We start from the raw sequence: 23,046 nt of genomic DNA, 5'->3' as shown, positions 1-23,046 counted from the left end.
GAATGGCAGGGAGGTGAAGATTCATGGCTTCTAAACAGAGAACCAGATGACTGAGTTGCTGTTACCAAGGAAGAGCTATTCTATGCCATTGCTTAGCAGCCTCAAAATTCCACCTTCCCTGTAGTCGTGATGTTGTTTCATTTCAAAATTTGCATTTAGTTCTCATCAAAGAAATAAAAAAATGCTGAAGTTCTACTTTAATTATCTGAAGTTCAGCTAACAACTGGAAGATTGCACACAGTTGTTTGAGTTTAAAAAGTAATTTCACCTTCACTACTTTTAACTTTTTATAATTCTAAAGTGCATTCAAAATTGTAGATACAATATTACAGTGAATTTAGAAATGCAATAGAAAAAGAAATATTAAAAATCATAAGTTTTTACAATTTTCCCTCTAGTTATTCTTGAGTTGATGCATCAAGTAAAAAATAACACAAATTTATGAACTTGTCAATTGATGAACTCTACGGTATTTAGGCATTGCCACCCCCTCTTTTTAGCCCTCTTTGGCTAAAAAACAATTATTTCAGATCTACTGTAGGAATTTTATGAGCTCAGCTACTCTAATTTCCACTTGGGCTGGACAGCCCAGGAACAATGAGATGCAGTTGGCTAATATCAGTCCTTCGGTGCCTGGTTTCTTCCTCACACTAAGCTGGCATCTGATGCTGGGGAAAGTGCAAATACATACACAATAATGAAACCTTTTGCTTTGAAAGTCAGATTTTTTTTCACCTCTTCATTTATTTTGTTAATACTACTTCAAAGAAGACTTTAAGAAACATATCTTGAAGTAATATGTTTCTATCGTGGAGAGCTGTGCTCCTCACAGCATTTCTTTTGCAGAAAGAAGCTGGCTGGAAGCCACTGCTTCACAGGCCTTGTGTAGCTGTGAGCTGTTCAGTGGGGGGTACAGAACAGTGTAGGTGGACTCTGATAATGGACGTTTTGGCAAGATGTGTGAGGTGCTTTAATTATTCAATTAGGGATTTTTGCTTTAATAATATACTGCTATTCCATTGCACCCATGCTGCAGGATGCTCACAAAGCTACCATGCAAAAATATTAGCTGGTGCAGGGAATAGCTGTAACCTTCTGCTCAGTTTTGTGTCCCGTGGGGAACATACTATAAGTCAATCCTGTGCCATGCATTACCTGCCAACCAATTTCTGAATGTGCTTCTGGGACCTGAGTAGTATCTATGAGAAGCTGAGACCTGGCTGCCTTGGAAGTGGCTTTTTTTATCCCCATCTCCATCAGGATAGTCATGCAGGATGTTCTTTTTGGCTCGTTCAGGAGCTGAAATATGAAGTACCTTGGAACCATTTTTTTCTGTCAATGCACCATGCTACTTCAGATTTTCACTTGAGCAGAATCTTGTCTCTTGCCTTCAGGACTGGTCTTTCAGGAACAGTTGTGTTTGTCCAGGCATCTTGCAAAACTTGCAAGGATTTTGTTGAGATTGGTGGCAAGGTCAGAAAATATTATTTTTGTCTTTTGAAGTATAAATGTAAGAGGCAGATTCTAGTTGTCTGGAAGAATGCATCACAATATATGACCAAGTAGGCAAATGAAGATACAGCTGGGTAAAAGGTATGTATGAACAAGTTTAACAGGGAAGCTTGGGTGCATTCAATGTTTTTTGAACTTCACAAAAGTTGCCAATGTGTTTTTGATTTTTTTTAGTAACTGCTTGTAAATATATGATTCTAATATGATGGCAATGATCATTAAAAACTCACTGAGGATCTTCACCCATGGGCTTAAAAGGAATTTTGTGTTGTTGTAGATGATACAGTGTCCTCTGTTGACATCAGTGCATTTAGTCTTTTCCTGTAAATAGAGGGATTGTATGTACTAAAAATTTGTGTTCTTCAAAATGCAAAAAAACCCTCAGCGATTATTTTAGTAATATTGTACAGATTTCAAGTCTAAAGATAAAAGGCACCCACCAGTATTGTCCTCCTGTTTGTTGAGAATCAGATCATGCAACTTCTATTATCCAAGAGAGCTAAATTAGCTGTAATTAAGAGCATAAATGATGAAAAGCAAAAATTAGATTAATTAACACTGTTTAGAAACCTGAAATAAGGATGTTATCACTATTTTAAATAGAAGTATTATAGGGATAAAATCCTGAAGTAGAATATGTGGTTATGTAGTTCAGGAAACAATTGTGCTTTGGTAACAGGAATGGACCAGATGAGCCTTATTGATAGTAATACAGTAATGATTAAAGTATTGATAGTTTATACAGTAATGATTAAAATACGAGCATCCCAATTAATGTCTCCTGTATGGAATAAAATTAAAAAAAAAGAATCCACTTGCCCAACCCAGAAGTTTTACATTATTTTTTAATCTTTTGGTTCCAAGCTCATAACTACTAAATTATAGTCTTTGATATAAAGCACAAGTTAACTACCACAACTAATAAATAGTAGAATTTTTCCTTTAATGCACAGAAAACTGGAATTATGTTGTGTTACAGCTGAGGTTGCCTGCAAATGAAGAACAAGCTTCTGCCTCCACAAGTGTCCATTTCCCTGCATTTTCTCATGCAGCTCTGTAGATGAATATGATGGCAGCATATTCTGCAAGAATATCTGCCTTTCTTGGGATGTTATGCCAGATGCTATTGGGTACAATGAGGGAAATGTCCCAACGAGTAGGGACTGACAGAGCTACTTTTGGCTTCGGTGGCATTCATCCATCAGTAGGGATCACTGGATTCTGTTTCCCTTGTCTTATTTTGATGCTGTGGGATAAAACCCTGGGCATTAATACTTAATGCCACTAGTAATACTACTGGCAAGTGTGAACAAAGACTTTTTAGATCATAAAGGAGACTCCTGATAAGCGGAATTCAAGCTCAGAGCTCTGAATCCAGCACCTGGGCACAAAAAATGCTATTAAAATAGTAATATCCCTCATGTCCCCACACTTTGTATATCATGTGTTTGCTCTAACTTTTCATTACAAAGGAGTATGTGTATTGGGACTTTGTTTAGGTAGATGTTTATATAATCCTCTTCAAAGTGCCATGCAAAGATAGATGAAAATTAAGATATCTTGTTAACATTCCCTTCCTGTACTTCATGTGCTATAAAATCCCAGTGACCCATTGCCTCTCATTACTATGGTGAGAAATTTGATGCAACAGGGCCAGTTTAGTGGATTTAAAGATCTGCTGCTGAAGATCTGACATTTATATGATGTGAAGTTTAGGGCGTGCAGGTCCGACTAAAATTAGTTTTGTATATCCTTGCTATGCTAAGGCTTTGGAGATGCTTTGATTCACTGTTTATGTCCATCTCAGGTGTGGAGTGCACCTGATATAGTGACCTGATATATCTGACCCTCTGGTTCAATTCCTTCTCCAAGAATCTCACTTGTCTGCACCAAATAAGCTCTGTCAATGTGATCTGTGCATGGTGATGGGTACACTGAGAAGAGTCACCAAATACCCTGAACGGTAATATAGGTACAGCTTATGACTCCTTTTCTCTCCTCTATGGGGTCTAAACTGACAGTAGGAAATGGTAACTTCACACCAGCTTGAGCTTTTTAATTAATTCTCTGTAGAGGCCAAAATGCCAGAGAGATACTTGTGCTAATAACCACTCATAACAGCTGAGGTGGTTCTGATCTCTACTGCTAACACAGACAGAAATATCAGTTACTTTTAACTGGTTCAGTGTGCCATTCAGCCCTTTGTTCAGATGGGTTCCAAAAAAAAAAAAAAAAAAGAATAATTAAGAAATAAAAGTTAGTTGTTACTACAAGTTTAATTAAAGTTCTGAGCTAATTTCACAGTGTGACTTTGGGTCCTAATAACAACAGATCTAGAGTCTAATTACTGTCATACCAGGTGGCCTGCTTTACATCTAATTGCCTCCCCTGAGCCTGACATATGCCTGGAAAGCCAACTCTGTTTCCAGTAGAATATGATTTTATTACAGATAGGAAAAGGACAGAAATAAAGACTGCTTGCAGCTCACCTAGCTCTTGTGCCTTGATTGTGCTCTGAAGCTTCCTACTGGAATTTTGAATGACAAAATATATTGACATCTTTTCAAACTCAGGCTTTCCAAACTTTCACACAAGTTTTATGGGAAGAGGATAGATAGTTCAAAAATAGATAATGATGAGCAGTGTTTAGATTAAGACAGTAAGAAGAGGGAGGATAGGTGTTTCTAAATTTAATGGTGGTTCAAAAATACCTGCTCATATTTGTTACCGGGGACAAAACTCAAATATTCTTGACTGAAAGAATAAAAGGAAGGTATTTAGCAATACATAAATTAGGTTCAGCCTCTTCAGTGCTAGTTTCTTCTGTTAAACAAGCAGCATGGAGCTGTCTCCTGCTTGAACACGTGGAAAGCTTTAATGCACACGTCCATATGGGGTTGAAGGGTTATTCTGCAAAAGAATCTGGACCTGTAGCAAAGGGTGTTAAAGAAGAGAAGAAAGCTTTAGCACTGATCAATAGTACTTGGAAGCACAAGGATATGTAAGAGCTGAAGGCAACCACTTATTTTCCCCACGGTGAAAAGAGGATGTTTGGCTTGTATAAAGAACATTAATTTAATTTCTGAGAGTGTCAGAAATGATGCAGACCGGGGCTGGACACAAAACACAGTTGTATCAAAAGATACAGTTACTTCAAAAGAAAAAAATGCAGTGTATTAAAGGGCCTTGGATCAAGTCTAAGAGTCCATTGAGCCAGTGGGCTTGTAATGTAAGATTTTACAATAAATAATTAATTATTAGACCTCAAATAAGTATATTGTGTTAACTTAAAAAAACTCAGTAGTTCCCTGGCATCTATTAATAGTTTTGCTGTGGGCAAATCAGGGATATTCCTTTTTTCTTGTCTTTCTTTGGTAGTGCTATTAGATGGACTTCATAACCTACTCAGGATTCCACTCAAGGCAAATGCAATTGTGAAAAATTTTTGGCTTAGAATACAGTGAATTTAAGCAGCAAGCTTGATATTAATTTTCAGAGAGTCAAAAGATTTCTAATGGTGTACTTTGAAAGAGGGTTTAAAAAAATACTAAAAGAAGTTAATTGTAATCTTACAGCGGTCACTAAAATGTGACCATTTAAACTTTTTTTACATTATAGCTAACTAGTAAACAATTATTCCTCAAGATGCAGAGTCTGAGGGCAGACCATGTTTATACCACTTGAAAATCAATGGCAATATACTGAGTTCCTGTTAGGCTATCTGAACACAAAAGTCTTTGTAATAAACTTCTCTTCTTCCCAACCACATCCTTTCAGATCAGACACATGCTTTAAAACTGTTTCTTTTTTAGCTTGGAGGAAGAAAACAGCACACATGCTAAAAATGTGGTGGGGAAAACAGCTGAATAATTACACAAAGAAAAGTTGCTCTTGGCACTTTCCGAAGCTTATTAGTGCATTATACAGATGAGGGGAAAAAAACCCACCATTGCATAGGAAGGTATGTGTGCATAGACTGTGCTCATATGGAGGTGGGAAAGACTGGATTCACTGAAAGAAACCCAGTTTGGATCATGTTGTCTCAGAGGACCACTCTGTGAGAGCACTGCCTCCTGGAGCTGGGAGCCAGGATATCTCACCACCCCAGCCTGGGACAGCCCCAGGCCCCACATCAAGGACCTCCCTGAGACAAGGCTGAGGCTGGGCCGGGACTGGAAAAGGCTGACCCCCACCTGGCTACACCCACCCGCCTTTCAGGCAATTGTAGAGAGCAATGTGGTCATCCCTGAGACTCCATTTCTTCCGATTAAACACACCTATCCCTCAGCTATTCCTCATAGGACTTGTGCTCCAGACTCCTCACCAGCTCCATTGCCCTTCTCTGGACTCTCTCCAGCACCTCAAGGTCTTTCTTTCAGTGAAGGGCCCAGAACTGGACACAACACTCAAGATGCTGCCTCATGAGTACAGGGGAACAATCATTTACCTCATACTGCTGGCCACACTATTTTGGATATTAGCCAGAATGCCATTGGCCTTCCTGGCCACCTGGACACACTGGTGGCTCATGTTCTGGCTATTGACCAGGCTATTTTCTGCTGGGATACATTCCCTATTTATGCTAAATTATTTAAGTGGCCTATTCCAGGAAATAGGTTATTTCTTTTTTAAATTTTGCTATGGATTTGTAGATCAACAACCCATAAAACAATCTTTAAAAAGGGTTAATTAACATGAAGTCTAAGGAGAGGATCTTAAGGCAAAATAGGTGGGGAGGATGACCAAACATTTTATCCTGGTATTAGTACAAAGAGAACAAATTTAGAAAATGCTTGTGGCTCTCTGTGCTGTCATGGTGAGCCTCTGGCTTTTAGGTCAGCTTGCATGACAAAATAGTGCATTTTCAGCCTTGAAGTCAGTTGCTGCAAAAAAAGCTCTTTTTGGTCCTAGAGGTGAAATCACCTCTTCCTGTCAGCTTCTTGCCTTGGAGTTGGTTTTGAAAAGCAGAACTTTCAGAGTGCTGAAAAACTAGAAAAAACCCCAAGCCTTAGAAGCTGAATTAGTGTCACCACAGACAGACTGCCTGGAATATGATCGTAGCTGATGTCAGTGGCTAAATGTGTAGGGCTGGCTGCTCAGGCAGGGAGTACAGCACAAGATGCTGGATACCAGAAATATGTGTCCCCATTCCAGCTCTGGATTTTCTGGGAGCTGATAAGCAGGACACTTGGCAGGCTTCTGGTTTGCATTTTTCATGCTGCTTGACTGGTTAATGATCATACTCTTGTTTGAACAAGTAATGTATTCCTTTATTGCCACTGTCTGTCGTTATAGATGATTCACTGAATCATTTTGTGATGGCTTTTCCTTTGATTCATCACATTTTGATTCCTTTATCTGATTACAAACTAATTAAAATAAACAGATATTCTTGCTTGTATCTGTGCAATAACCCTGAATTCATAAATTGTATTGTATCAGTAATGATCCTTCTTAGTAATAAGTAGCTGACTGGGCTGAAATGCTGAAAGAAATCATAATGCAAACAGACATGCAAGTTAATATACTTATTAGCAGGCAATGATTGCAAATGTTTTTTTTCTTGAAATGGAGACAGGTCCCTGATTAGGAATATAGGAAGCTGGACACTTCCTTTTAGATAGGAAATTTCAGTTTAACACTGGTATAATAACTATCTAAAAACACCCTTGGGTAGGACAAAAAAAAAGAAATATTATTTTTAATGTTTTATTTTTATGGGAGTTTTTTTCCCTGTTCGTAAAATGCAGCCCCTAGGGCATATGTGGTAACTAGAAAAGGTTAGAGAGGAGCCTGGGCCAGGTTTTGGATTGTCTACATAGATATTTCAATGCTTTACTTTAGCATTACATGAGAAACCACTTGTCTACATCAAGAGCCATAATCTGAGGGCTGAATACAAAAGAAGGATGATAAGGATTAGAAATAGTCCCTCATGGAAACTGAACAGTAAAAATAAACAAAAAATCCCAAAGAGGGAAATAGTGCTCTTTCCTTGGAGCAACTTTGGAAGGCAGCAGTGGCAGTCAATCACTAACTTGTGAGCAGTATTTTCAGGCTATATTACTGTGAAAGCTTTCCCAGGACCTTCCAGGTGTCATCAGGCACCAGTGGAGAGCCAGCAATTCTTTTAACCTTATGTATGTCTTTTTTTAATAGAAACCATGCCATTGTTGTATTACCAGATCTGTCTTACTGTATAATACATCACAGACTAACTGGAAATAAAATTGCTGGCAAATGCAATATTAAGGAAAGGTGGTCTGTGAAGCCAGACACTGTGATACTGGTGTAAAGGGTCTGATCCTGTACCAGATACACACACTTCTAAATGTACCAGTAGCACTTGAGGGCTTTGCATCATACAAAAAAACCCAACAGTTTTATAACATTTCAGGCCTATAATTCCCCAGCTTAAAAACTATGCTTATTATTGCTTGGATGATTATTCCAAGAGATGTCTAAATTTACTATCTTTGACATTTGGGTCACATTCTTCATTTTTACTTTTTTTTGCTGAGTGTGCATTGCAAGAACATTCCATGTTCTACATTTTTTGATATTCTTTGTACATCATTCTCTTACCGTCATCAGCAATGCTGAATAGGTCAAGAATAGAGCTAGAAAAATTTGTGGTGAGTGGACATTGTAGTCTGTACCATGGACTTGTGTGCCTTTGAAAAGACCTTTGAGATATAGGGGAGTACTAATGCCTTTAGGGTTATTGCAAAAGCTTGCATTGGTTACCTGATCCTTTTTTCCTGGTAATATTTTTATATCATGCCATACCTCAAGCACCACACCTATAAAAATCCCTACATATATCTGCTTCATTTGACATGAATTTAAGAAAACAGTTTTTAAATGAAGTTAGCATTTAGTTCTAATGTTAATGAAGATTTATCTGTGATGCACAGATTGAATGCTTTCTACCAGTATGAACTTTAGCAGGTGTGTGTGTGAACATACCTTCTTGAAATCAATGTACTTATCCAGATCTAAGCTAGTGTGGGGCTATCCATCTCTTCTGCTATCTGCCAGCAATTTTTGAGGACTGCATATTTTAACAGATGTATTTTCAAAGGTGTGAAGATCTTAAGACAGACATGTTTAGTACAGCTCACTTTTGAATACATGAGCAAATAAAGGAACATGTCATGTAAGGAGACAGTTTACTATTTTTATAGAAATGTAGACACTGTAGAGTTTTACAGGAGAAGGCTGTCACCAGAATATAGGTACTTCCCTGATTCTGATTGGTCAGACAGAAACAATTCCCAAAGTCTTTTCAATTGATGTCATGAATAAATTGCAGTGAAATTGAAAATAAATGACAGCAAAGGTGTTCATGACACTCTCACAGATAAAGATTTCTTTGAATGACACACTTAACCTCCAAACCCTTGGCCCTCAAGAGGCTGTTGGGCAATCATGTCACTTCAGTGGCTTTGCAATGTATCAAATTTGCTATCATTGCTGGACGCCAAAAACTTAAAATGAAAAGAGAATTTTTCTGCTGAAGATTGCATGCAAATACTTAATGAGCATACTTTGGAAGTGCATGCTGAGTTAATATCCTGTGTATGTAGTAAAATTCTGTTACCTATAAATTGTCTAAGGCAGGGCAGAAAAATAAGGTTATCCCTAACTCCCTATTACCAAATCTAACTTGTGTATTTAAAAAACTCCAGCATGTTTTGTATTGCCTTGAAAGCACAGGACGTGAAAATGGAGCTCTTATCACATTGTTGACCGCAGCATTTGCTTTGCACACAAACTGAACCAAAAAAAACAAACAAACCAAGAAGCAAAAAACCCAAAACAAAAAAGCCAGAGTGTGTAAACTGCAGAAGTCTTGTCTTTTGAACAATGAGTCCACAGGTAGGGAGAGGCAGCAGGAATGTGCAGCTCCAGCTTCCAGCTCTGTCCTCTGTCACTGATATTTTGTATCATGGTAAAAGTGTTTTCACCACTCTTAACTCTGTTGTATGACCCAGACATGGCCAAGAAAATATGCAAATATGCTAGAATTTTTCTAAAGCCATGTACTTAATCCTTTTCTTCAATTTCTCACCAGTGAAATAGAATATTACACACAGAACAAAGCATGCTTCAGAGGTTCTGTTGAATGACAAATTCAGCAGCTCTGCTAATATGAACTGTGATGTTATCTGAGTTTTCATAATATGCCTCAAATGTTACATTCTAATGAAATGTAATTAGAATTGTCACTGAATTAGGGTAACATGATGTCTATAAGATAATGTAAACTATGTTACCAAAATATAAATTTACAGGGGAAAGTTGGAGAGGAACTGTTCTTAACATCAAGGTCCTGATTTTTCACTGCCTGCACTTCATGATGTAACTAGCTTTAATTGCACACATCCTCATCCTTCTGAATCCTCTGGAAATACTGGCAGAAATCCATGCCTCAGTCAATACTGAAACAAGACTGATGGCTTTTGTCACCTCTCATTAAAGCTGCAGACTTACCATTGCTATCAAAACTACATGGGAAATTTTTTTTCCCCCTTCTTAAAATATCTAGGCTTTTGTTGTCCTGGTCAGCCATTAAATGAATCAGCAACCTCTGCAGATGTTAGAATTGATTCATGCTTCTATATAAATGCTTTTTCACCATTCTGGTTGCAGTGGTGGGAACTGAAATTAAGAAAGAATTGCAGTTTGAACCTTTTAATATTCCTTTATGTGTTCAGGACTGAATGAGTCCTAGCATTAATGTGGCACAACTTTTTGACCTTTATATTTTTAGCTTTTTGTGGTACAAGCATGTTAGAGGTTTTATGCCAAAATCTGGCTTCCTTTGGGGTAAATGTTGGATTTAGCAATTTTAAAATTATCACCATTTTCATGTCATCAGTGTGCTTTAACTTTTTTCTTAACTTCCTACTCCTGGTAGCCAACACCAATTCTACTATGCAAGCTGGGACAAGGGGACGCTGGATAATTTTGAAGGTAGGGTCAGTCAAAGATAAAATATAAACTCAAACTTCACAGTTTTGATGATTGGCAAATCACAATTTGATTTCTCCCACAAGAGTAGTAACCTTAGTCCTGTTCAAACATAAACCATAATGTTTGGTCTACCAAGAAGCTTTTGTTTGTGCCTGGCATCCTTTGTCACTTCCTGAACACAAAAACAACTGGGATGACTTTCACTGCTGGGAGGGGAGGAAATTCTTCAGTCCAGTATGTAGAATGTGGAATGCTATAGTAGCAAATGTAGAGATAGTCACCACATTTACAATTGAGAAGATAAGGCTCAATTTATTTATGGGCATTAGTGTGGCTGGCAAAGCATTCTTAAAAAGGTTGAAAACTCCTTTGTCCTTAAAATAAGGGGCAGAAAGGCCAATGTATTTTATAGCTGCTGTAGATTTATTCCATGTCAGGTGCACAATTTTCTTTCCTGTAATTGCAAGTAGTAGCAAATGATGACTGTAACATGTTCTGAAGTACATAGACAAGAATAAATCCGAGTAGACAAAAACTCACCAGGAGTTCTTTAATGTTTGTATAAAATATGAAGGGTAATTTTTACTGAGATGAAAGTAAGCATGTGAAAAAAATGTCTCTGGTAAAACAGCATTCCTGTCTGCTGTGCCTGAGAGCTGCTTCCACGTGGAAGGGGGAGGAAGAAAATGTCACCTATTATATAATTAGAAAAACAGTTGCGAAACAATGGTGATGATGGCATTTCCCTAAGGAATTTTTTCTTGCCTTAAAAGACTTCTAGAAAGTAAATTTCAGTGAGACACAATAAGTCAAATTAAGATAAAATGCAATTTCTCCTTTTTCTGGATCTGCAATTTGGTGATAACTTCAAGGCTGGCTGGATGGGGGAGGGCTGTGAAAACAACAAACGATTGTCCTCTCAACTTTACAAGTTTTTATTCTTCAGCCTAGGGCTTACAAGTCTGGCTCTTCAGTAGAAACTGGCTATGAATGCCTCCATCTGTTACAATATTCTCTTTAGTTATCAATAATTAGCAACAGTCTGATGATGAGCTAGGAGTTCTTGCATGGCACTGAGTGTGTCTTGGGAATGAGTAGAGGACATTAAAAGATGAAAAATGAGTAATGGGGAGGAAAACTATATTGTTGGTGATAGCATGTTCCTTCTTTGCTCTTGTTGACCTTGCACCACTGAAGCCAAGGACATTCCTGTAACCTCTCTGGTGGCCCCAAGAACAGCTTCTGAAGAGGTGACCAGGAACTATTCTGCTGGGAAAACAATCTGAAGCCATACCAGGCTTTATAAATCTGATTTCTAGACCAATTCAAAATACTGTTGCCTTTGATCACCAGTAGTCTGGCCTGAATATGTGAGACATCCTGGCTGAGGTTTTCCTAAGCCATCTATTTTTACTTTCTTTGGTGTTTATTCTATTTATGATGAATTGCTAGGATTTCTCTGGCCAGTAAAGAAAGGATAGGTGTTTTACTGTACTTTCTCTTCCTCAATCTTTTTGCCCCTGCTCTTCATTATTTATCTTTCATCTTGGACACACTGGAAGTCTGTTTTTCCTGGAAGTTCAGAGGGTATGAATGAGCAAGATGGGTATGGGACAGATAAGGTGTCCTAAGATAGTCAGGAAACTCTTACACGATTGCTAGTACCCCTGGTCCCCACAGGACATATGGTTACAGCAAATCTCTTTGGTGATTAATTGAAAAACATCTTCCCTCCATATGAAATGAAATGGACATCAATGATTGCTTTCTGAGATGTCCCACTCTAGACCTTCAGGAGCATCTGTCAATATGAGGGTGCTCAGTCTCTCTCATCTATTGGCACCTCGCTCTATCTGCTCATGTTTTATTCTGGGGCAGCTAGAGTGGAGCATCTATGTGATATGGGCAGCATTCATTGAGCACCTGCTTTTTTTCACGAGATTTTCCTTTTGCTGATAGATTGATTAGAAATGTTATCTTTTTCATAGGTATTTGCCAGCTCAATGGTGACTTTGAGCAGTTTCCAGATGGCAGAAAGCATCTTGCTTGCTGCACAGAGCCACTGCTGTAGCCACATGAGGTATTGATTGAGGATGTCAGAAGCAGCCCCTCTGAGGAGCTTTAATGATGCCAAATGCAAAGGTAATTCCAGCTTATCCTTAGGATTGACAGCTTGCACATGACACCAGCCAAACATCACTGGACCAGCAGGAGAATAGACTTCTGAATGATTGCTCCTAGATGTGTTTTCTTTTGGGGTTTCCTATCCAGACTTCAGATCTGTTAAACTATAAGAAGGATGTGGCTATTGTGGGAAGTGGTAGCACTCCAGTTTGGAATACATTTTCTCTCTTTTTCACGGCCACAGGTATTGCACAGCTTTCAAGAGAATTGTCACTCCTTTCCACCCGATTTTTATCAGTGTCTTTAACAAAGTAAGTATGTGCTAGTAGCTTCTAATGGGTCCCAGAGGAAGCTTTATAGGAGGAACTTTAACCTAGAAAAAGGTAAAATCCAGGGCAAATGTTTAGTCATGTGGGGGAAGGGTAGATATAAGTCAAATTGTGTCAGGAACCCACGTCTTAAAAAAGGAACCCACTATGCCGCGGCAAAATAGCCAAATATGGATAACATTGTAACCAGACCAGTGAAGAGATTTTTGTTTTTATTTCCAGCACATCAGTCTCAAAATACAAAATGGAGACATGACAGCTCACTGATCCACACCAAAATGTCCTCCCCGGGAGAGCTGATACAGAAATTCATAAAATCATCTCAGTCTAGATTTCAGCCAATCACACAGAGAAAACACGTATTGACAAGCATTCTATCCAATCTTAGAAAACATACGTAATCGTAGCTAAAACAAAGACTGGTTCATAAGAGACAAAGAACAAAGTTCTATTCATGCTAACCTCTAAAGATATACATTAAATAACCTTGTTGCCATCCTAAAGCCAATTCTACAGAGGCCTATTGTTGTTTGTCACGTCTACTGCTTGGGAAAATTTTTTGCTTGCATGGGAAACTTTTCTGCTTGCATGGGAAACTTTTCTGCAGCACTAACAAAACTCCAATCTAAGGCCTACATACTTTTTTTAACCATTTCTTAAAAATCCTCTAACCTTATGGATTCCAACATTTCCCCCTCTCTGTTTGACCCAGAAGCTTTCATTTTCTTGTCACTTGCTACTTGTGTTTCATAGCTCTATTGTAAAATTTCTGCTTGTTATCTGTTGAAGACCTATTTTCACTAAACTGAAGCATTGCTATATTATGGCACAGCAACTTAATGCTGTGAAAACCCAATCCCTGAAAGAGATATGATTCACATTTGACAACAGTCACAAGTTATCGCTCGAAAAACTCTGGTCGATTCCAAGGCCTTAATTCAAAACCTTCGTTCATGTCAGTACTTTCATCTACTGCTTTCGTGAGATTTCGTACACTCTCCGTGCTTCTACTTCCTAATTCTCCTGCTTGAATGACAAAAACTTCTCGGACTGTTTTGTTCATCATTCGCCGAACACAACAGAGTATACAAGGTACCACTATCAATATCAGTATTAGAACACCTAATACGTAAAGACCTATCTTGCAAAGTTGCCTTAGCCAAGGTGCAGAACTCCAATTTTGAAACAAATCATCCAACCAGGAACCTCCATCTTCTTTAATTTGGGCTGTCAGATCCTTTAATTTTTGAATGCTTTTGTGAATGGATTCAGAATGATCAGACAAATTCATACAACACAATCCTTCAAATTCCTCACAACCATGCCCTTGTGCCAGTAAAAGACAATCAATGGCTGCTCTGTTTTGAAGAGTAGCATGTCTAATACTATCAACATCGCTCAACATATCACTGATTGCAGAGGATGTGACATTAGCTTGTTTGCTCAGCCAACATCCAACTCGATCTAATTGTCTCAATGCCACTGCTGAAGTCAATTGGGGTAAAAATATAGATGCTGAAACCCTTCTGGCGGCATTCCAAGGCATAAAATCACTCTGACAGCTCTCATCATAATGAGGAACAGCTCTCGCTCTCCTTTGTTTCTTTTTCATCACTGCTTTGGCAGTGGGGGCAATTATGGTGAGCATACAAATGCTACAAGGGCCACCTTCAAGGTGAGCTGGAATGCCTTGCCAAGCTCTGTCTCCACAAATGAACCAATACCCTTTCGGCAATTGCCGTGGATATTGGTCCATCTCCGGAAACACATCCCAGCTGTTTGAAACATTACACCAAAACCTCAAATTTTTATATGCAAAATAATGAGGAGTAACACTGAACTTTGGGGGATCACCTTTTCGCCAGGTACGAGTCATGAAAGTAAAACAAAAATCCATGGTCAAAGAACCAAGGATTTCCAATTCTTGAGGTTCAGATGCTGCCCTGAGAAGTTTTTTGGACCAAATGTTCCAATGAAGGAAGGATTGTTTCCATTGTCAATTCCACCTGGTTTACCATTAGATTGTTTTTTGACCAAAGGCAACTCTTTCACTGGCACACCAACCAAACAGGTTGAAAAAGACTTTTCTGGTTCCGAATTAGACAGACATATAGTATCATATCCGGCAGCCTTGGCTAAGGTCACCCAAACGTTCATTTTCGGTTGATCCACAGGCAAATCTGCACAACAAAAAACAATTAAAATCAAGCAAAACAAGCATACGATTTGAATTTGCCCCATCTCTTTCAGGAACTAAGTTTTGGCAGAATTCTTTCTACACAAAAACAATAACCTAAGTTTTTACCAAAAATTAGCTTTGTTAAACAAACATTAAGCATTCAGTTAACATACTCATAAATAACATTGGCACAAAATCAGAATTTATGGGTTCCACTGATGCACAAAGAACGTCAGGCACAAGAGGCGTCAGGCGAGACCTGGGATCCTTCGATTCGGTTCACGTCTGCGTACTTGCTTCCTCGGTTCTGGGCTCGACAACAGGTTCTGAAGTGCGATATGGTTTGACGTTTTTGGCAGGAACCCACTTAATTCCAGCACCTGTGGAGACAGAAGCATACCCTTTCCCCAAATTATTAATCAAAATGGACCTTCACTTGGACTGTTTAGAAAATTAAAAACATACAGAGCTTTATTCAGTCTCATCTGTGGGGTGATGTCCATTCCCCCTCTCTGTTGATCTAATATGCGTTTTAGAGTTTGATGTGTTCTTTCAATGATTGCTTGGCTTGTGGGAGAGTGGGGAATGCAAAAAATGTGTTGAACACCCCATTCATTTAAAAATGTGGGCAATTTTTGAGATATGTATGCGGGACCGTTGTCAGTTTTTACTTCTTGGGGTATACCCAATGAAGTAAAAGCTTGCAGGAAATGATGACAGGCATGACTACCAGTTTCACCTGTGTGAAGGGAAGCAAAAACTGCACCAGAGAATGTGTCCACGGAAACATGAATACCCTAATGTGAGAAACGAAGCATGGATTAGTTATATATTGCGAAGTTGTAAAAAGACAGGAAAGCCAACGATGTAAAGTTTCATTACTAACATCCTTTAAAATTGAACCTTCTATTCTCCTGACTACATTAGCAACATAAGCAGAAAGTGTGACCAAATTAAAAGGCTGAAAAGCTCGAACTACTGCAGCAAGCTCAACAACTTGAGGGGATTCCTCTACTGCTTGAATATCAGATTCCCAAACATTAGTCTTTTGATTAAACCAAGTTACAACGGACTTGTGGCTTTTACCAGAGCCATCAGTGAAGAGAGTCACAGCATTTAAAGGTTCTTCACTTAATTTAGGTTTTTCTCTGAAACTCAATTTTGCTTGCAGTAGTTTGTGAGCTGGATAGTGTACGAAACAAACACCCGGGAAACCCAAAAATGCATATTGTAAATCATCAGAATTTTGCATTGCCCAATTGAAGTAATCATTTTTCAACGGCAAATAGATAACTGAAAATTCTTGACCTGCCAAAGTTAACAATCTGGTTCTAGCCTTAATTATAATGTATGCAATCATTTCTAAAACTGAGCAAATGGTCTTTGGAAACCTGTAGGGAGGAAAAACCCATTCCATTATTAACAAAGGATATTGTTCTGTGGCATCCCATTGGAAAATGAGACCACAAAGCTGCATCTTCTCTCCTAAAATTGCAAGAAAGAAAGGATTTTCAGGAACGCAGCAATGAGCTTGTCTGTTTTGAAGAGCTTCTGTGACTTTGTCGAGAGCAGCACGAGCTTCAGGGGTTAAAGTTCTTGGTGAAGTAATGTTGCAACTTCCTCTCAGCAAATCGAAGAGCGGACTCAGTTCATCATTGGTGATTCCCAGCATTGGTCTGACCCAGTTGATTTCTCCTAGAAGTTGTTGTAACTCTTGTAGGTTGTTCACTCTGGTTCAGATCTGAATTTTTTGTGGTGTTATTGTCGTCTCAGTCATCTTCCATCCCAGTACTTCCAAGGTGAAACTTCTTGAATTTTCATTGCAGAGATTTCAAGTCCAGCTTTTTGAATTTCAGCAACAACACAGTCTTGAGTTTCTTCCATCTCTTCCTGTGTAGCGGCTGTGATGAGAAGATCATCCATGTACTGTAGAATCATGGATCTTGGAAACTTCTGACGAGCAGGATGCAAAGCTCCTCACATGGGGCACCAAAATGTGGGGGAAGGGTAGATATAAGTCAAATTGTGTCAGGAACCCACGTCTTAAAAAAGGAACCCACTATGCCGCGGCAAAATAGCCAAATATGGATAACATTGTAACCAGACCAGTGAAGAGATTTTTGTTTTTATTTCCAGCACATCAGTCTCAAAATACAAAATGGAGACATGACAGCTCACTGATCCACACCAAAATGTCCTCCCCGGGAGAGCTGATACAGAAATTCATAAAATCATCTCAGTCTAGATTTCAGCCAATCACACAGAGAAAACACGTATTGACAAGCATTCTATCCAATCTTAGAAAACATACGTAATCGTAGCTAAAACAAAGACTGGTTCATAAGAGACAAAGAACAAAGTTCTATTCATGCTAACCTCTAAAGATATACATTAAATAACCTTGTTGCCATCCTAAAGCCAATTCTACAGAGGCCTATTGTTGTTTGTCACGTCTACTGCTTGGGAAAATTTTTTGCTTGCATGGGAAACTTTTCTGCAGTGCTAACAAAACTCCAATCTAAGGCCTACATACTTTTTTTAACCATTTCTTAAAAATCCTCTAACCTTATGGATTCCAACATAGTCATTGCATGCACTAGGATTGTTTGACTATTCTGACTAGTGAAGAGGACATACATGGGAGCCTTTTACTATGTCTCTATGTATTATATGTAAATTTGAGCTTTGGTTTTAAACAGATATATAGGAATTATCTTTCTTTATCACTACAAAAATGTTATATTCTGCTCAGCTTTGTTCACTGTTTTTCTTATGACCATCCTTCCCTGCCTCCCTTTCTGTCCTTCCTAATTCTATTCTCCCTTCTTTGCAAAGATATATTCCTGACAGGTCTGGTTGCTTTTGAGCCTGGAAAAGGTTCTTCAAACTCTTCCTAATGCAGGTGGTTTGGCACCGTTTATTGGAAGAAAAATCACATATAGCATTTGGTCACCAACTATTAGACTTTACGTGTGATACTACTTGTGACACACCAGAGTCTGAGATGACTCACTTGATACAGTAATCTTTAAAAGGAGTAAAAATGAATGATTGCACAAATATTTTGTTGCATTCTATAATATTACTTCAGTGCAAGATGGAAATATTCATGCTTAATGATTGTATAAGTATCACTCTTCCAATATTGGTAGAGACTGAGATAGAGAAGGATGAACATTCAATAGGAAAAAAATTGACTGTTACCCACATCCTCCCTGTTTAGAAGCACCTTAGAAAAAAAAGTTGATTAATTTTCAGTTTACCTTTTCTTTAATGTAACAGACTTCCATTTGAGGTTTAATTGGGACTATTCTAGCATGCAACAAAAAGTTAGTGGAAGATAAAAGGGCATAGCAAGAAAAAATATTCAAAGTGAATAATTTAAGATCACATCCATAATTAATGGCATTTGGAAAGCTTCCTCTAGTGCTCTAATCATATCTCAAAATGTGCTAATTAGAACAGTTTGGTACAAAACAGTGTATGCAGGTGTTGAACAGCTTTTTTCTGTTCTTTTTTTTTTCAGAAATGTAGCAGTAACTGGTTCTCCTGGCATTAGCACTCACATTTAATAAATGTTTCACCATTTAACATATATTTGACAGCTGAAGAGTGTGCGCACAACTATTACCTTGTTAGAATAGATTTGATCAAGAATGCAGAACAAAATCAGATGTGTTTAGCAACTTAGGCTTGTAGTAAACAGCGAAGCATCCTATAATGTCCTTTGGGGCTATAACAACCAAAGACTCGAAGCTGAAAGAAAAAGAATTGCCTTGAAAGGACAAAGTATCTACATTCATCTGCTTGAAATGAATGTTATCTAAAAGCAGTTCTGATACTTCAGAAAAGCTAATTATTTGCTTACTGCTTGCACTGTATTTAAGTGTTATCTTTTGGCTGAGAAGGATGTTGCTGCTCAGTTCTTCATTCATCTTGGAAATCAATGACAACCGACATCACAGGTCCCTCTCTCTAACCCCTCTGCAAAATTAATCAATATAGTCCAGAAAGAAATGAGCTGTGCATTATTTTGGGCTTGTGTTACTGCTCTGCCAGAATGAAACAGGGAAACCTGAGGAGACGTTTAATGCCCAATTTACTCAAAACGATCCTGACAGCTCTGCATTATTGAAACAGTAGCTGGCTCTTTGGGGTTGTAGTGTCCAACAAGTAGGTGTGACAACACTGTCAAATAAATAAGTCTGAAGAGCACAGATTGTATTTGAAATGAATGCATCACGACTCTGCAGGATTTCTTTTATGCAATTATTCTAATAAAACATTTTATTTTATTGAGGTTCTACAAAATTTCACAGAATGAAACAAATAGTCCCATAACCATGTATTATTAATAACTCATTTCCTTTAAAGTTGAGAGCAGAGCTTTTCTATTACGTGTTGCAGATTCATTTTAAGACACTTTATTGGAGAGCCTGCAGTCGGAAATATTAATCTTGTGAAATTGAACACATGGGTTTAAACCTAGGATACATCACAGTTTTCAAGAGACTCAGCAGTACCTAGCTCCATTTTTCCCAAGCAATCTGTAGACTTACTGCTGTGTATGAATTAGCTCCATTTCTATGCTGTGTTCTCCTTGCTCCTACCTATTAGCATTCAAGCCTTTTCTGTCTTCTGCAGCTAGATGAATTATTCCCTGAGAACAATTCATTTGACAGTGAAATTTGCCCTTTTTGCATTTGTTATTTCTCCATGAACACATCACAATTTGCATTAATTAGTTTATTATTTGAAATTGTTTGATGAATAGTTTGTTTCAACCCATTTCACTCATGTCGATAATATTAATTTGAGTGTTTCATCCCAGTAATTTACCATTCAAACTCTGTCCTATTATATCATATGGTGATTGTTCCTGATCCTGCTCTGGATGACATAACTGGAGTCAATCAAAAGCAGAAATATGGTTCATGAAAACTTTTCAAAGAAAAGTTTAGCTCTATTCTACTATTATTTCCCACAGTTATTGCTATTTCTGAATAAATAGTATTCAGAAAATAATATAGAGGGTTAATGAATAAACCCGCTACATTTTTATTTTTGTATTTTTCTTTTTCACAGTTTCAAAACTGAAGAAAAAGAGATTTAAAGCCCTAAAGTATCTTTTAATTTTTTTTTTAAATTCCATGTTCAGGAGATTGAGTAAAATAAATTGGGGGTTTATTTTCTTTAATAATAAAACATTTTTTCAGTGGAAGACAATTTTTCCTGAAACTACGCTCTTTGCAATATAAAATTTTTGACTAGTCCAAGTTAAAGATTTTCTAAACAGCTTCTGCGTTGCCGTGAGGTATGATTCACCAATTAAAAAACATACTTTGCCATATTAAGTAAAATTCTAATGGTATTCAATTGTTCTCCCACTTCCTCTTTTGTCTGAGAAGAAAAAATACCATTAGGAAAACTGGAAATACGTGCAGAAGAATGTAAAATAAAGTTTCATCATCTCCAAGAGCTACCATGGATGCTTGCTTTCTTCTCTGTTGGGAGTTACGGTCTCTTGATCCAAACTTCAAGTAAACTTTGGAGTAGGATCACCTTGTTTCTGCTAAAATAGATATTATACCTCTGTACAGATCCATTCTGAAAAACAGCACCTCAGGATGCACAGAAAGATATGGTGATCATCTATACTCACAAATATGTACTACCCCAAAAGAAGCAGAATGCTGTAATAATATATTTGAGATTAGAGTAATAATGAAATCCCCCACATTTTAATGTTATTCATAAAGAGTGTTAAAAGCCAGAAGTTGAGTACTTTCTTTTGAAAAAAAAAAATCTCCCTTAGACATGCATTATTTTTTTAAACAAATATTGAAAAAAATGGGAATATTCTAGTATATAAGTACATGTAATCTAATTCTAATCACTTAAACAGTTCAGCAGATTTGCCAAAGAAACCATGGAGTGTGTACTGGTGGCAAAATCAAGGAAAGGCACCAATGGGAGGGCAGAAGGAAATGGCAGTATAATTCATGCCATCAGCATCCTTTTACAGAAGATAGATTCTGTCAAGCAGAGAGTGCAGTTTTTGAGGTCCTGGATGTGTTCAGTGATTGTTTCTCTGTGATATAATGTCCCTAAGGCGTTTTTGAGATAGGTAATATACTGACACAGTGTTCTGTGAGAAAATTACTGCTAAACAAAATGAAGAGAGCCCACAGAAGCAGGGTAGGGACTAAGTGAGAATAAATTTGAGTCACGGCCCTAAAAATTTGTTTCTGGGCAGGTGCTGCCATTGTTTACTCTTGACTAGGACTAATCTGGAAGGACTGCACTTGTAAACACCACATTTGTATTTCTGATGACACAGAATTACTAAATGAATAATAATGATAAATTGCATATGGGGAACTGAGGCTGCTCTGGATGGTTTGCAGAAGTAAACAAGTACATATGTCACATACACAAATGTGTCTGTCCTTATCCTACAGGGCTGTATTGCCAGGTATGCAGAAATTGTGCCAGTCTTAGGAAGCTGGAGCTTCCTCCTCAGAATTATTAACTGAAGAGCACCAGAGCAGCAAAACAACACCAGAGCAGGGAACATGAGTGGGCAGTCTGATGCAGCTAAGGCTCGATACATCTTCTGAAGAGCTGATTGAGAAGTATCATATATGAACAAGGAAGTTCTACTTTTTTGGTTGTCATGGCATGAAGAAGGACTAGCATGTTTCTAGCTGTTTCAATTGCTTAAGTGAGAGTTATAACTGCTCTTATGAGTCATGAGCCTCTGGCACTAATGATACTCTCTTGTTTTGAGTTCTAATAGTCATCCTTCAAAAGAAGTTATGAAGGATTGAAAAGGATTGAGAAAAGAATAATAGAAAAACACATTATTCTAGGGAAAAAGCAAGAAAATTTTATCTGTTTAGTGCATCAAAGAGAAAATTAAGAGGTGATCGTGGGAAGAGATGGCTTATTGTGGGTGGTACTTCTGTCAGAAAGATGAATCCATGATATTCAGGATCTGGAAGCTAGACTTAGGTAACAGTGGAACAACTTTCTTCCAGTTATGATGGGTTATCTCACTGGCAACTTCTAAATCAAGCCTCAATGTCTTTGTAAAAGATATCTAAATGCCCAGAATAAAAGTCCCAAAAAGTCATTTATGTCAGATTTTTGGCCCACTGTGTAAAGGAGGAGAGGAAAAAGACCTCCATCCTTAAAATATGTTAATGGGACTTTTACTTGTAGTTGACATGTGCTATTGGTATTGAAGTCTTCAAATAATTTTGACAAATGTGTAAAAAATGCACTACTGCCTGTGTTACTGCAGGGAATTTGAATGGAATCTCAGTAAATTATAGATGTGATCATGACCCTAAATACTTAACATGGAGATCTGTTGGCAAAGCACTTACATATCAAATCTTTCTGGAGCATCAACAAGTTGAAGAACCTGAGTGATGACAGCCACCATCTAAACAGTTTTACCAGTGAATGTAATATTTTCTGAGAACTGTGGACCTCATGGAAGTCTTTAATTGTCAGCAGTGAGGCAGGCAGCCTTGCTTTGCTGAAGGCATTCTGCCTTTATGGTAAATATTTCTGTGCTGAAATGCCACAGTGGGACATTGTTTGCATGGATAAGTTACTTCTGATAGCAGTAATGGCTCAATGCTGCATGCTGCTTTGTCATAAACCTCTTTAGCTAATGTATTTTTCTCTTGGGGTGGGGTTCAGCATCTTAACATCTTTCTGAGATTATGTGCATTGAAAATGGTGGTAGAAAGCACGAAGTCCAACATCCAAGGACCAGTGTATTTAGGGGTGACTGAAAAATACCCGGGAACATTCCTTGAGATCTCTCTTTTGTAATTCAGAGTAGAAATCTGCCCAAATTTAGGAAAAAAGAGAATGGGCAAGTCTATCTGTGTCAGCAGGCATTGGAAC

Source organism: Ammospiza nelsoni, chromosome 3 (assembly GCF_027579445.1).
Source record: "Ammospiza nelsoni isolate bAmmNel1 chromosome 3, bAmmNel1.pri, whole genome shotgun sequence".
Taxonomy (NCBI): domain Eukaryota; kingdom Metazoa; phylum Chordata; class Aves; order Passeriformes; family Passerellidae; genus Ammospiza; species Ammospiza nelsoni.
This window is presented reverse-complemented; position numbering follows the sequence as displayed.